Source organism: Camellia sinensis, chromosome 2, assembly GCF_055761805.1.
Source record: "Camellia sinensis isolate YWXY chromosome 2, ASM5576180v1, whole genome shotgun sequence".
NCBI classification, from domain to species: domain Eukaryota; kingdom Viridiplantae; phylum Streptophyta; class Magnoliopsida; order Ericales; family Theaceae; genus Camellia; species Camellia sinensis.
In genome coordinates, this window is record NC_138962.1 from 102,421,001 (window position 1) to 102,435,297 (window position 14,297).

Genomic DNA, 14,297 nt, shown 5'->3' on the forward strand with positions numbered 1-14,297 from the left:
AATATTTATACTTTTTTTCAATTGAAAATATAAATAGAATATCAAAACAAATTAAAAACACAAAGTCTTACAAATTACTAAGAGTGCTCGCGGTTTGGCGGTTCGGTTGCGGCCAAAGAAATCTCAAATCCGCCATCCGTCCAAAATTAGGCAGATTGAAAAAAATCAATCCGCAACCGTCCACTTATCATCACGCATCAGTCCAAAATGCGGCGGATTGGTTCTGTTCTGTCGGTTTGGGCGGGTTGATATATCCACTGCTCACCCTAGTCTCAATCAATCTTAATGCCCATATAAATGTAGTTTGTAAAGTTTAAGCATTGTTGGTCAACACTAAAAGAAGTGGGTAGAGAGGCTTTATCAATCTTAATGCCTATAAAAATTTAGTTTGTAAAGTTTAAGCATTTTTGGTCAAACATTAAGTGTAATTGGTGGATGTGGTTAGGAACAGATACCAATAGGAGAAATTATTCAAAACACTAGCCCTCACCACCAGCGGCACACTGCTTCCACCATCAACCACCACCGTAGTTTACTAGCTCTGTTTCTCTATCCTTCAAACGTTCTTGTATGTAAGAAAGCACACTCCATCACATATTTTTGTTACAATCCAATTTTTGTTTTTGCTTTATAGATTAAATTTTGGATTTTAATTTTTTTTTTTTTCTAGGATGAGTTTTGAGTTTATTTATTTTTATTTATTTTTTGTTGCGTAACATGTTATGTAGAAAAAAAGAAAAAAAATGAAAAACAAGGTGGCTTAGATTCATGAGCAAACAGAAGAGTGGAGTGACGATTGATGCTAAACGAGAGGAAATCATTATGAAGACAGGAAATGGCTGCAATGCAATAGATACATTTCAAAGAAGCTTCTCAGTGACTTGGATGTTAAAGTTGTTTGCCCTGGTTATATTGACAAAAAGGCCAACCTTTTTTTTTCATTTGTAAATCTTGTGCTCATTTTCTGTCAATCTGTTCAGAAAATCATCAAGAATGTGTTCTTTGTTGTGTAAGAAAATTGAATCTTTGATTGTGCTTTTTGAAGGTCATTTGCAAATAAGCAACGTATACATGCACATGCTGGTATTAGGAACAGAAACCAAATTAATGATTCAATTATAACTTAAATTTGTTATAAAATCTAAGATTGTAGTTGAAGTTAATACAATTTTCTTTACTACTGTAATATCTTTTTTTGAACAATACTACTGTAATATCTACTACAAATTTATAGGCAGTTCAAAATTTAAATTTATTTTAAGCTCACCTAGATCACATTAGTGGACCTATGCCATATCAATAAATCTAGTAAATCAAGGTTCATTCATGTTGATGGTTGTTACTTGTGGGTAGGTCAGTGTGAGCGCCCAATTTCTTTTTCTTTTTTTTTGTTTTTGGAGGGACTTATGTGTAGGTTTTAATAGGTAGATTTTATAATAATTAATGGCATTTTTTATCAAGCACTATTACAAAAAGTCACTAATTTTCAATTTTTAGCGACAGTTTGAAAAATTCGTCACAAAAAAGTCACTAATTGTAAGTTTTAGCGACAATTTATAAAAATCGTGACAAAAAAAGGTACTAATTATTAATTTTTAGCGATATATGCAAAAAAATCATAACAAAAAATTATTTTAAGCGGCGATTTTATTAAGACTTATTTTCAATTGGACTTGATGGTAATTAAATCCAACTATTAGGACCTATTGATAATTTATCCCTTTTTTTTTTTTTTCCTTCTTTCTTTCTTTCTTTCTTTCTTTATTTTTTTTCTGGTGAGACAAGCAGTTGTGCAACACTTCCCAAGTCAAACACTAGAACAAAAACCACATCAATTATCATTAGATTTGCAAGGAACATGCATTCTCTACATATTTTTTATTTTATTTTTTTGATAAATAAATTAACACGCATTCTCTACATATAATAGACAAAACCTGAGTTCTACAATAAACTAATTACATTTCATAGATTTCCATTTGAACTTGATTCACAATTGATAAGAGCAGGAAAAACAGCTTTAAATTTGATCAACATTCTGCTATTAATCAACCATTATAAAGGAAGTAATTTAAATTTACAAAGCATTTAGCCAATATGGCATTTCGAAAGGCACGAATAAAAAAATATGGCATTACATAAGGCATGAATATTGGTAAGCCTAAGAAATCCATTGACTGTTTGTAGCAGCAAAGAAATCCATTATTGAAATTGGAAGGCCATCTCTGTTGCGCCTTAAGGTTGAAGGTTCAAACTGATTTCCTTGTTGATGGATATATGCTTGAGAAACTGGTCATTTAAAATCCGAAATGATGTGACTTCAAAATCCCATATCCATTAGCAAAAGTAAAAAATGATTTCTTCCTGAGAAAAAAACCTGTTTGAAATTAGCAACACATGTTGAAAGACAGAGAGTTTGGTAGATGTTTAACTCTTCCGTTAACAACCTTGCCTTTTCGTTAACTCAAAGGTGGGAATCAACTTTGTATGGTGGCGTGGCGAACAAACTGAAATCTGAATTTGTGTCCAGATTTAATTGGCGCGGACCACCACATAGGACAAATAGCCTGGTGCTACAAGACTACTGAATAATTTTCCCTTTTGGTATCTGTTTCTAACCACATCCACCAATCACATGCAGTGTTGATCAATAATGCTTAAACTTCACAAACTACATTTATATAGGCATTAAGATTGATTGACTCTAACAATTCCTTTTTAGTTTCTATCGATAGTCATGCTAGACTGTCTATTGAAATATAGAGAAATGAATAAAAAAAAAATGATAAATTATAAATACATTCTTAAAATTTATTTAAAATATGAATTATCTTTATAGTTTGAAAAATTATAAATATTTTGTTGTTATAATTTTTTATTTAATAAAATTAACTGAAAAAATAAAATTACTGAATAATTTTTCTAGGAAAAGAGAGAGAGGCCGGCCTCTCACTCTTGTGATTTTTATCTTTCTACTAAATTCTAAGCAAAAAAACAAAAACTTCTTGTTTATATCACCAAGATGATTGTCACAATTTGTATGGATTAAAATCGTTAGAATTCTTAAAGTAATACATTCTCAAAAAGCCGTGTATTGTTTGTGTTGATTAACAATGATTATAATATTAACCAACTAACCCTAGCCTGGTTGGCCAACATGACTTTCTTAAGGGCTTAGGCCTCGTTTAACAAGTAATGATTTTAGTAAAAAAAAGTCAAAAAAATCACTAAAAGAATCAAAAAGCCAACAACCTATACTAAAAAATCAAATATTCTCTTTTCTCTCTACTTTTTGCACATTTTTCGTAAAAAATCAAAAAGTCATCCTAAACATATTAGCTTTTTTTTACATTATATTCTAGTCAAAAAGTTACTAGAAAAGCCTGTTTCCAAATGAGACCTTAATCCCTAGGGGGAAGTCATGGGTTAAATTCTTCATAGGAGGAGTTGAGTTAAGGAGGCAAGCACTTGGTGCTTGGCAAATGGTAAGGTTAACTTCTATAGGTACTAATCTAATAATTAACAACTAACTTTCGTAGATTCAACAAAAAAAAAATATTAGGTGATCCTGTCATGTATTTAATCCGGCCCATTTTCCTGAGTAAGGTATTTCTACAACTTTATTTCCACAATAGGGTGGGTTTTTAATTTATTTCCAACATAGGGTAAAGTGGGTTTTGAAAACACATTTTTTAAAACACGTTTCTTTGATTTAAAAGTTGATTGAAATAATAACAAAAATATCTCATGAGAAATGTGTTTTCAAAACACATTTTTCAATAAGTTATGTTAAAAACTTAATTAAGCAAAAGTGAATACAAAAATTATAAATCACATAAAAATATCTTTTAATTTTTATTTTTAGCTTAAATATTTTTATTTTCTAGTTAAAATATTTTGTATGTATAAAACGGGTTTTGTAATCTTGCTTTTTATTGTTTATAAAATATGTTTACAAAACATGTTTTTACGTTTATTCTTTTTGAAAACATTAAAAAGGTGTAATCACGTTTTTACACTCTTTTTAAAAATAAAAAAAATAATAACATAAAAATATTAGTCATTTTTTAATATTTCAACTTAAGTGTATGGACTAAAAAAAATTGAAGTGTACTTGATAAATGGATCAGTAGCTATTATTGTCAACCAATTGAAATGTCATTATTGATCTTGTTTAGTATTTTTTTTAATTTTTTTAGAAAATCGGTAAAAAAAATTATTTACCGATTGTAAAACTAGAACAATTATTTCGTCCCCCAAACTTAATATTTGACCTTTTAAACTTAATTTTCATGTACAAGCTAAATAAACTAAAAATTAGTTATAAGGACTATTAGTCAACATAACTAAAATTACAAGTATAGAGTTTCACAATTACAAAGATAATTGAAACACAACCTCCCACAATCTCACCGTAGCACACTTAACTTCACACACAATACTAAATTATGGGAAAACCGATATAATTTAGTACACACGTGAAGTTCTAATCCTCGCTCAAATTGGGAATCACAGAGTCCGAATAATCCGAAAGCTCAGGGTGTCAGAGATAAGTGTAGGATCTGTTGGAAATGGTAGAAAAATTCTGGGTAAAACCAAAATTTTTTCTCAAGTTTGGTCTATTTTTTAGGTGGGCCCCGAGCGTCGATTTACTCGGGTCAAAGTGGTAACGCGTTCTATGCCGCGTTGTGATTCACGTGGTATATTTGGTTGCTCAAAACCATTACCGAGTGAATGGGAAATTGAAGCCAAAGTGTGCTCCATGGAAATGGAGTTTTGGTGGAAATTCCTTAAGGTTGTAAATTGGCTTGTCCCACATTGATTTGGTGGGAAGTTTTGAAAGGGTTTATAAGGCATGGGTTTGGTACTTGGGGTGTGCCTCAAGGGGTACCCAAGTGTTTTAGAGGGAGAGGTTATGGGCAAAATGAGCTAGACCCATTTGGACACAAAAATCACCACACGCACGTCGCCGTCCGATCGGGCTGGGCTGGGCCTGGGCTTGGGTGTGTGGTTGGGTTTGTTCGGCCCAATACTAATCTTTTTGGGCAAAAAACATTTGAATTTATTTTTAATTTTTGGTAAAATAAAATCCATAATTCAAATTAACCGGAAATAATCTGGTTCGGTTTTTTCTGTACATCCAAACAGGGCCCTTCCGTTTTTTGAACCCAACAGCTCGAAATCTGTTCGAATTTCAAACCAAACAGTGCCTAAACAGTTTGTATCTGTTTAATTCAAATTGAACAGGTACAGTACCTATTTAATTCAAAATGGAAAGCCACCAATCCATCTATAAATAGACTAAGCCCCCCCATTTGGAGATATACTCCAATTTTCGTACTCCATCTTCTGCTATAATTTATTCTTCATTTTGCATTTAGTTCTTGTTACAGAGAGTATAAACACTTAGTGTGTTCGACGAACGAATAAATTGTAGTGCTGCTTTTATTCGTTGATAGATCATTTTATCCTGGGAGATAGACGTCCAGATTCTGAAAGCACCGTGGAGAGGACGAATCTGTCTTAAGGACACAGTGTTAAACACTAGACTTGATCAGATAGTTATTCAAAAGAAATTAACCAAGTAAGTTGTTTAATTTTTATTCTGATGTTAAATTTTTTTTTATTTAATCAGATTTTAATTTTGTTTTTGTAACAAAATAAAATCTATTTTTTATTTTTATTTTTTTATTTCGAGTTTGATTTTTGTAATCAAACAAATTCTCTCCTTTTCTTTATTTCTTTATATTCTTGTTGTTGTTTTGTACACAACAGAATTTAATCTTTTTAAATACAGTGAAGATTGTCCAACAATCTTAAGACAGACTCCTTTTTTGGTATCTTCATTGTATTTAATTTTCTGTGTTTTCAAAGTAATATTCTGGTTGGAAAAACAAATAGTGATTTATGCTATTTGACAGATAGTAGTAATATACTGTCTCTTTTCTTTGACAACTAGTAGTAATATACTGGTGTCATTAACAATTGCAGAATATTATTTGATATTACAGAAAATTATTGTGATATTTTATTCTTCTAGTTTTAGTAACAACGAAAATAAAATTATTTTGTTGTTATAATTTATTTTCTGGTTTTAGTAACTAGAAAATTAATTTGTGTTTTAATTTTTTCTGATTTTTGTAATCAGAGATTATGGCTACTACAACTGAAACTGCATCTGGCAGTGGTACTCCTATTGTTACACCTACATCGGTCTCTATCCAGAACCATGTTCATGTACCAATCAATCATGGAGAAAAACCGGAAAAATTTAACGGTACCGAGTTTAAGAGATGGCAGCAGAAGATGATGTTCTATCTTACAACTCTTAATTTGGCCCGGTTTCTCCATGAAGAGGCTCCAGCACTTAAAGAGGGTGAAAGTGATCGGCAAGTTGTTACCGCTGTAGATGCTTGGAAACATTCAGATTTCCTGTGCAGAAACTATATCCTAAATGGCCTTGACAATATGCTGTATAATGTATACAGTCCTCTAAAACAGCAAACGAATTGTGGGATTCTTTGGAGAAGAAATACAAGACAGAAGATGCCGGCACGAAGAAATTTGTCGTCGGTAAATTTCTGGATTTTGTTATGGTAGACTCCCAAACGGTAATATCTCAAGTTCAAAGTTTTCAAATAATTTTGCATGATATTCATTCAGAAGGTATGTCTCTTAGCGAGTCATTCCAAGTCGCTGCTTTAGTGAAAAAGTTACCACGGGCTTGGAAAGATTTCAAAAATTATTTAAAACATAAACGCAAAGAGATGACCATGGATGAGTTGATTGTAAGATTAAGAATTGAGGAAGATAACCGAAAGGCTGAAAAGAGGAATGGGAAAAATCCTATTGAGTCCAAGGCTAATGTGGTTGAACAAGTTCATAAACCACATAACAAAAAGAGGAAGTTTACTGGAGATGGTCCTAAACAAGGCGACAACAATGGCAACAAGAAGTTCAAAGGAAAATGCTATAATTGTGGCAAGACTGGACATCGAGCTTCTGACTGCCGCCGCCTTAAGAAGGATCATAGAAGTACAAGTAAGAAGACCACCAATCAGGCCAATGTAACAGAATTGGATTACATCTCTGACGGAGTGAATGACATCAACCTCTCTGCTGTGGTGTCTGAGGCTAACTTGGTTGGAAATCCCAAAGAGTGGTGGGTTGACACTGGAGCAACTCGTCACATTTGTGCGGACAAGAAGATGTTCACTACCTACAATGAGGCTGCAAATAGTGAACAACTTTTCATGGGAAATTCTTCTACTTCTACTGTGGCTGGACAAGGAAAAGTTATCTTGAAGATGACATCAGGGAAAAAACTGACCCTCAACAACGTACTGCATGTACCTGACATCCGGAAGAATTTAGTTTCTGGGTCTTTGTTAAGTAAAAATGGTTTTAGGCTTGTATTTGAGTCTGATAAATTTGTATTAACAAAGAGTGGTATGTATGTTGGTAAGGGATACATGAGTGATGGCCTCTTTAAGTTAAATGTAATGACAGTTGTACCGAAAGTTGCTATGAATAAGAATAACACATCTTTTGTTTATATTCTTGAGTCAAATTTATGGCATGGTAGATTAGGACATGTGAATTTTGATGCTTTGCGTAGATTAATTGGTTTAGATTATATACCAAAGTTTGAAATTAATTCTAATCATAAATGTGAAATTTGTGTAGAAGCGAAACTAACTAAGGCTCCATTTAAATCGGTTGAAAGGAGAACCGAACCTCTAGAATTAACTCATACTGATGTATGTGATTTAAAATTTATTCAAACTAGAGGAGGTAAAAAGTATTTCATAACATTTATCGATGATTGCACAAGATATTGTTATGTTTATTTACTTAGAAGTAAAGATGAAGCCTTAGAAATGTTTAAACTCTACAAAACGGAAGTTGAAAATCAACTTGGTAAAACCATTAAAATGGTTAGAAGTGATAGGGGTGGTGAATATGACGCACCATTAAATGAATTTTGTGCACAACATGGCATTATTCACCAAACTACAGCCCCTTATTCTCCACAATAAAATGGAATTGCTGAAAGGAAGAATAGAAACCTCAAAGAAATGATGAATGCCATGTTACTAAGTTCAGGTTTACCACAGAACTTGTGGGGGAAAGCAATATTGTCTACTAATTATGTTCTTAATAGAATACCCCACAACAAAACCAACAGCACTCCTTATGAATTGTGGAAAGGTTGACCGCCTTCCTACAAATACTTAAAAGTGTGGGGGTGTTTGGCAAAAGTTGAAGTTCCTGTTCCTAAAAAGACTAAGATTGGACCAAAAACAGTAGACTGTGTGTTTATTGGTTATGCTCAGAATAGTAGTGCATATCGGTTTCTGACTTATAAATCAAAAATACCTGTTATAAATGTGAACACTATTATAGAGTCAAGGAATGCTGTGTTTTTTGAACATGTCTTTCCTTACAAGAAAGGACAGGAATTAAGTTCACAGAAAAGAACTTATGATTGTACACAAAGTCAAGAGACTAATGACAATCAAACACAAGAGGCTAGTAATAGTCTCGACCAACAGGATTTAACTAATGATGAACCAAGATGAAGTAAGAGAACGAGAACATCAAAATCCTTTGGTCCAGATTTTCTGACATACTTGTTAGAAAATGAACCTCAAAGCTTTAAGGCAGCAATGACAAGTCCTGAAGCACCTTTGTGGAAAGAGGCTGTTAATAATGAAATTGAATCTATTATGCAAAATCTTACTTGGGAATTGGTGGATCTTCCACCAGGTTCTAAACCTCTTGGACACAAATGGATATTCAAGAGAAAAATGAAAGCAGATGGTTCAATTGACAAGTATAAAGCAAGACTTGTTGTTAAAGGTTACAGACAAAAGGAAGGTCTGGACTATTTTGACACATATTCCCCTGTGACAAGAATAACATCCATTCGCATGCTTATTTCTATAGCAGCGTTGTTTAATTTAGAAATACATCAAATGGATGTTAAGACAGCTTTCTTAAACAGTGATCTAAATGAAGAGATCTATATGGAGCAACCCGAAGGGTTTGTAGTATCAGGACAAAAAAAAAAGTTTGTCGACTTGTAAAATCCCTTTATGAATTAAAACAAGCACCTAAGCAATGGCATGAAAAATTTGATCATGCAATGCTTACTAATGGGTTTAAGATAAACGAATGTGACAAATGCGTGTATGTTAAAAACACTGACCAAGGATATGTCATAGTTTGTCTTTATGTGGATGACATGCTTATCATTGGAAGCAGTCAAAACATGATCAAATCAACTAAGCAGATGCTTAACAAAAGATTTGATATGAAAGATATGGGGGTCGCAGATGTTATATTAGGAATGAAAATTACTAAAACATCTGATGGATATGCATTATCTCAATCACATTATATTGAGAAAATTCTTGGTAAATTTATCAAAGATGATATGAATTTAGCTAGAACACCTGTAGACGTCAATCTTTACTTATCGAAAAATAAAGGTGATGCAGTGTCTCAGTTAAAATACTCCCAAATCATTGGAAGCCTAATGTACCTAATGAATTGTACTCGTCCTGATATAGCTTATCCTATCAGTAAATTGAGTAGGTACACTAGTAACCCCGAAGAAGACCATTGGAAAGTGATCATTCGGGTTCTTAGATATCTAAGATTCACCCGTGATCATGGTTTGAACTTTACTCGATATCCAGCAGTACTTGAAGGTTATTGTGATGCAAATTGGATATCGGATACTAAAGATTCAAAATCCACAAATGGATATGTCTTTACTCTAGGAGGCGCTGCTGTTTCTTGGAAATCTACGAAACAAACTTGCATCGCACGATCCACAATGGAATCCGAGTTCATTGCTTTGGACAAAGCAGGAGAAGAAGCAGAATGGCTTCGTCACTTCTTAGAAGACATTCCAATATGGCCCAAACCTGTGCCAGCTATTTGCATTCATTGTGATAGTCAATCTGCAATAGGCAGGGCACATAATCATATGTATAATGGTAAGTCACGACATATTCGTCGTCGACATAATACCGTAAGGCAATTGTTGTCAAACGGAATAATCTCAATAGATTATATAAAATCTAAAGAGAATATTGCGGATCCATTAACAAAAGGTTTGACAAAAGAGCTAGTGTATAGTTCATCGAAGGGGATGGGATTAAAGCCTATTACATAAGAGTCGTCATAATGGTAACCCTACTTATATGACTGGAGATCCCAAGAACTAAGTTCAAAGGGACAACTAAGTTATGTATGGCTCACCAGAAATCACCAAGGGATTAAAAATTCCCTACCCATTCCTATGGTGAGAGTGATATCTGCAACATATGTTGTATGCAGGGGTATAAGGATAAGCTTTGCTTTTAACAATTACTTATATCTTGATTAAGGTATAAAATCAAGACGAGTATAAGGAGATACTCATAATAAGAATCACCTATATGAGTGTTGAACTGGGGTCGGTTCTATGAGAATGAAAAGGCTAAATTCTCTAGAAACGCTTATGAAAACCAGGCGCGTTCAAGGCCAAAATGAACACAACAGTGAGAACCACGATGTGTTAGAATATATTTTGTGTGAAATCTATTGTCTTGGCTTACACAAACGACTAAACAATTCAAGGCATCGCGTCCATTGGTTAGCCAGTAAGTCCGATAGGTTATCACTAGGGAAGGTTCAAGGCCGAAAACTGCCTATCCTGATGCAAGATATTTTCGACTTATACTCTTTCGTTAAAGTCTACATATTGTTGCATTTCCGTTGTCATCAAATTCCATTCATGTGGGGGATTGTTGGAAATGGTAGAAAAATTCTGGGTAAAACCAGAATTTTTTCTCAAGTTTGGTCTATTTTTTAGGTGGGCCCCGAGCGTCGATTTACTCGGGTCAAAGTGGTAACGCGTTCTATGCCACGTTGTGATTCACGTGGTATATTTGGTTGCTCAAAACCATTACCGAGTGAATGGAAAATTGAAGCCAAAGTGTGCTCCATGGAAATGGAGTTTTGGTGGAAATTCCTTAAGGTTGTAAATTGGCTTGTCCCACATTGATTTGGTGGGAAGTTTTGAAAGGGTTTATAAGGCATGGGTTTGGTACTTGGGGTGTACCCCAAGGGGTACCCAAGTGTTTTAGAGGGAGAGGTTATGGGCAAAATGGGCTAGACCCATTGGACCCAAAAATCACCACACGCGCACGCGCCGCCGTCCGTTCGGTCGGGCGGGCTGGGCTGGGCTTGGGCGCTGGTGTGGGGTTGGGCTTGTTCGGCCCAATACTAATCTTTTTGGGCCAAAAACATTTGAATTTATTTTTATTTTTTAGTAAAATAAAATCCATAATTCAAATTAATCAGAAATAATCTGGTTCGGTTTTTTCAAACAAAACAGTGCCTAAATAGTTTGTATCTGTTTAATTCAAATTGAATAGGTACAGTACCTATTTAATTCAAAATGGAAAGCCACCAATCCATCTATAAATAGACTAAGCCCCCCCATTTGGAGATATACTCCAATTTTCGTACTCCATCTTCTGCTATAAATTTATTCTTCATTTTGTATTTAGTTTTTGTTACAAAGAGTATAAACACTTAGTGTGTTCGACGAACGAATAAATTGTAGTGCTGCTTTTATTCGTTGATAGATCATTTTATCCTGGGAGATAGACGTTCAGATTCTGAAAGCACCGTGGAGAGGACGAATCTGCCTTGAGGACACAGTGTTAAACACTGGACTTGATCAGATAGTTATTCAAAAGAAATTAACCAAGTAAGTTGTTTAATTTTTATTCCGATTTTAATTTTTGTTTATTTAATTAGATTTTAATTTTGTTTTTGTAACAAAATAAAATCTTTTTTTTTTATTTCGAGTTTGATTTTTGTAATCAAGCAAATTCTCTCCTTTTCTTTATTTCTTTATATTCTTGTTGTTGTTTTGTACACAACAGAATTTAATCTTTTTAAATACAGTGAAGATTGTCCAACAGGATCTTCTATCACTACAAGAAATTGCACTTTTGGCGGCTACTTTTGGCTACAACGTCAAATTTTCGTAGCTAAAAGTATATTTTTGGCGACACAGTAATCAATTTCGTTGGGAAAAGTAGACTTTTACCAACGCAATTTACTATCGTCGCTAATTAAACATAACACTGACTAGGCGCCAAAAATATTGGTTGGCGCAAAAATTTCATAAATTTTAGCTACGAGGCTTAATTTTTAGCAACACAATAAGCGTCGCTATTAATGTGCTTACTTTTGGCGACGCCAAGTTGGCATGGGCAAAGAGTTAAACATTTAGCGATGATAATACTATTCGTCGGTAAAAGTTTTGGTAGTGGAATGAGGTGATTTAGTTATTTGTATTTTTATTATATTTTTTCAAAAAATTTTAAATATTCTACTTATTGAATTTTAAAATTAAAGTGATCATCGAATTATATCACAAAATAAACCTGTCAAACTCAAACGTGTTCTTAAGTTGAGATGGCTAATTTAAGATAATCTAAACTTTTCCAAAGTGGTTAGATCATCAATTTCAATATCTTTGGTTGTATTTTTAGAAACTTATTTCAAAATTTTTTTTCTAAAAAATTAAAAAAATTAAAAAACATTTGGTGAAAAAATAAAATATACTTATTATTTTTGTATAATTTTATGTTTTGGGAGGTCATAAATAATTTTTAAAATTTTAAAAATATATTTTTGATTTTTATTGTTGTCAAATTAATTTTAAGTTTTTCCAAAAAAAAAAATCTAAAAATTGTTTTTATTGTCCTCATTTTTTTTTGGTGATCTGCTTATTCAGGCGGTGTGAATGTTCCCTCTCAAAATTCCCTCTTTTTTTCCCCAGGATAGGTAACAAACCCCCTCATCACTCTACCCGATTTTCCATCTTGCACAGCCTTCTCTCATAATTCGTAGGTCCCTACCCTTACAATCGCACATCCGCATAGACGTTTGTTGATTGTCAGGTATAGCGACCCCGATCTTTTCCCATTTGATTATTGTATCCGGACTTACGTTCCGTAGATTCCGTCATTGTATAATTGTTGTTGTCATTCATCATTTTTCTTATTTTGAGTCTTGGGTTGTGTTGGGAAGATTTGGAGCAGGTTGGTTGAGCTTAGGAACCAAGTCTAGTTGCCCAGATTTTGGCTTGTCCGCTCGAGCGGGGGTTTGGACGCTCGAGCGGGGAATACACCCATCCAGTATGTCCTGTGTAGTGTTGGCCGCTCGAGCGGGGGATTGGACGCTCGAGCGGGAAGTCGTGAGTGACGCTCGAGCGGGAATTTGGGAGCTCGAGCGGGGACCTGTCTGCAAAAACTTCTGGGAGAGTGCATTCGCCGCTCGAGCGGGAGTTTGGCCGCTCGAGCGGGAGTCTATGAGTGGCGCTCGAGCGGGAGTTTCCACGCTCGAGCGGGGCGACTGGTATAAAAATCCGAGATCCGACTTTCAGGATCATTTTTCATCTCCTTTTTGATTTCAAAACCCTAGAACCGTCTTCTCCCTCTCCCTACACACCTTCTCTCTTAGGTTTGATCTACTTAGAGTGTATTTCTACCCTAAGCCCTTTGTTAAAAAGATAGAGTGGGTCGAGGGCTTCCGTTTAATCTGAACAATCTTGGGTTTGGAGCACTTTGGTTTTCGTCATCTTCTCCATTTGAGTTCTTCGCTTCAAGGTAGGGATTTCCTACTCCATCCTATAAGTTTTGTCCTGAGTTTTGGTATTTTGATATGTTGGGAGTACTTTGGTAATTTTGGGAAAAACCCTAGTTGTATTAATAGATTAATTTGTATAATTAATTTAAAGAAATTGGGGAAATTGGTTAAATGCATGAAATTGAGGAATTCATTGATTAAATGGTGTAGTTGGATAATTAAAATCACTCGCCTATTGAATTGTTGATATATTTATTTCCAGTCTAGAAATAACTGTTTTGGGCTATCGGTGGAGGATAGTCGTGTTTGTTGTAGACATTGCATGTGGATTAGGAATAACTGAAACTAATCACATTGGTTAAGTCATTAATTTCGACTATTGCATTAATACAGAAAATACGTGTATTGATTGAGCATTGCATTTGCATATATATTGTTTTGTGTGGGAGGAGATAGGGGATGTACTCCACGGTTTAGGGGAAGATAGGGGATGGACCTCTAAACCGGATTTTGTTTGGGAGGAGATAGGGGATGGACTCCATTAGCATCACTTTTATGTGTGCTTATTTATATTGAAGTGTTTTATTTGATACAGCACTAAAATGTGTATCAAACTGGAAGTATGAAGTGTTTGA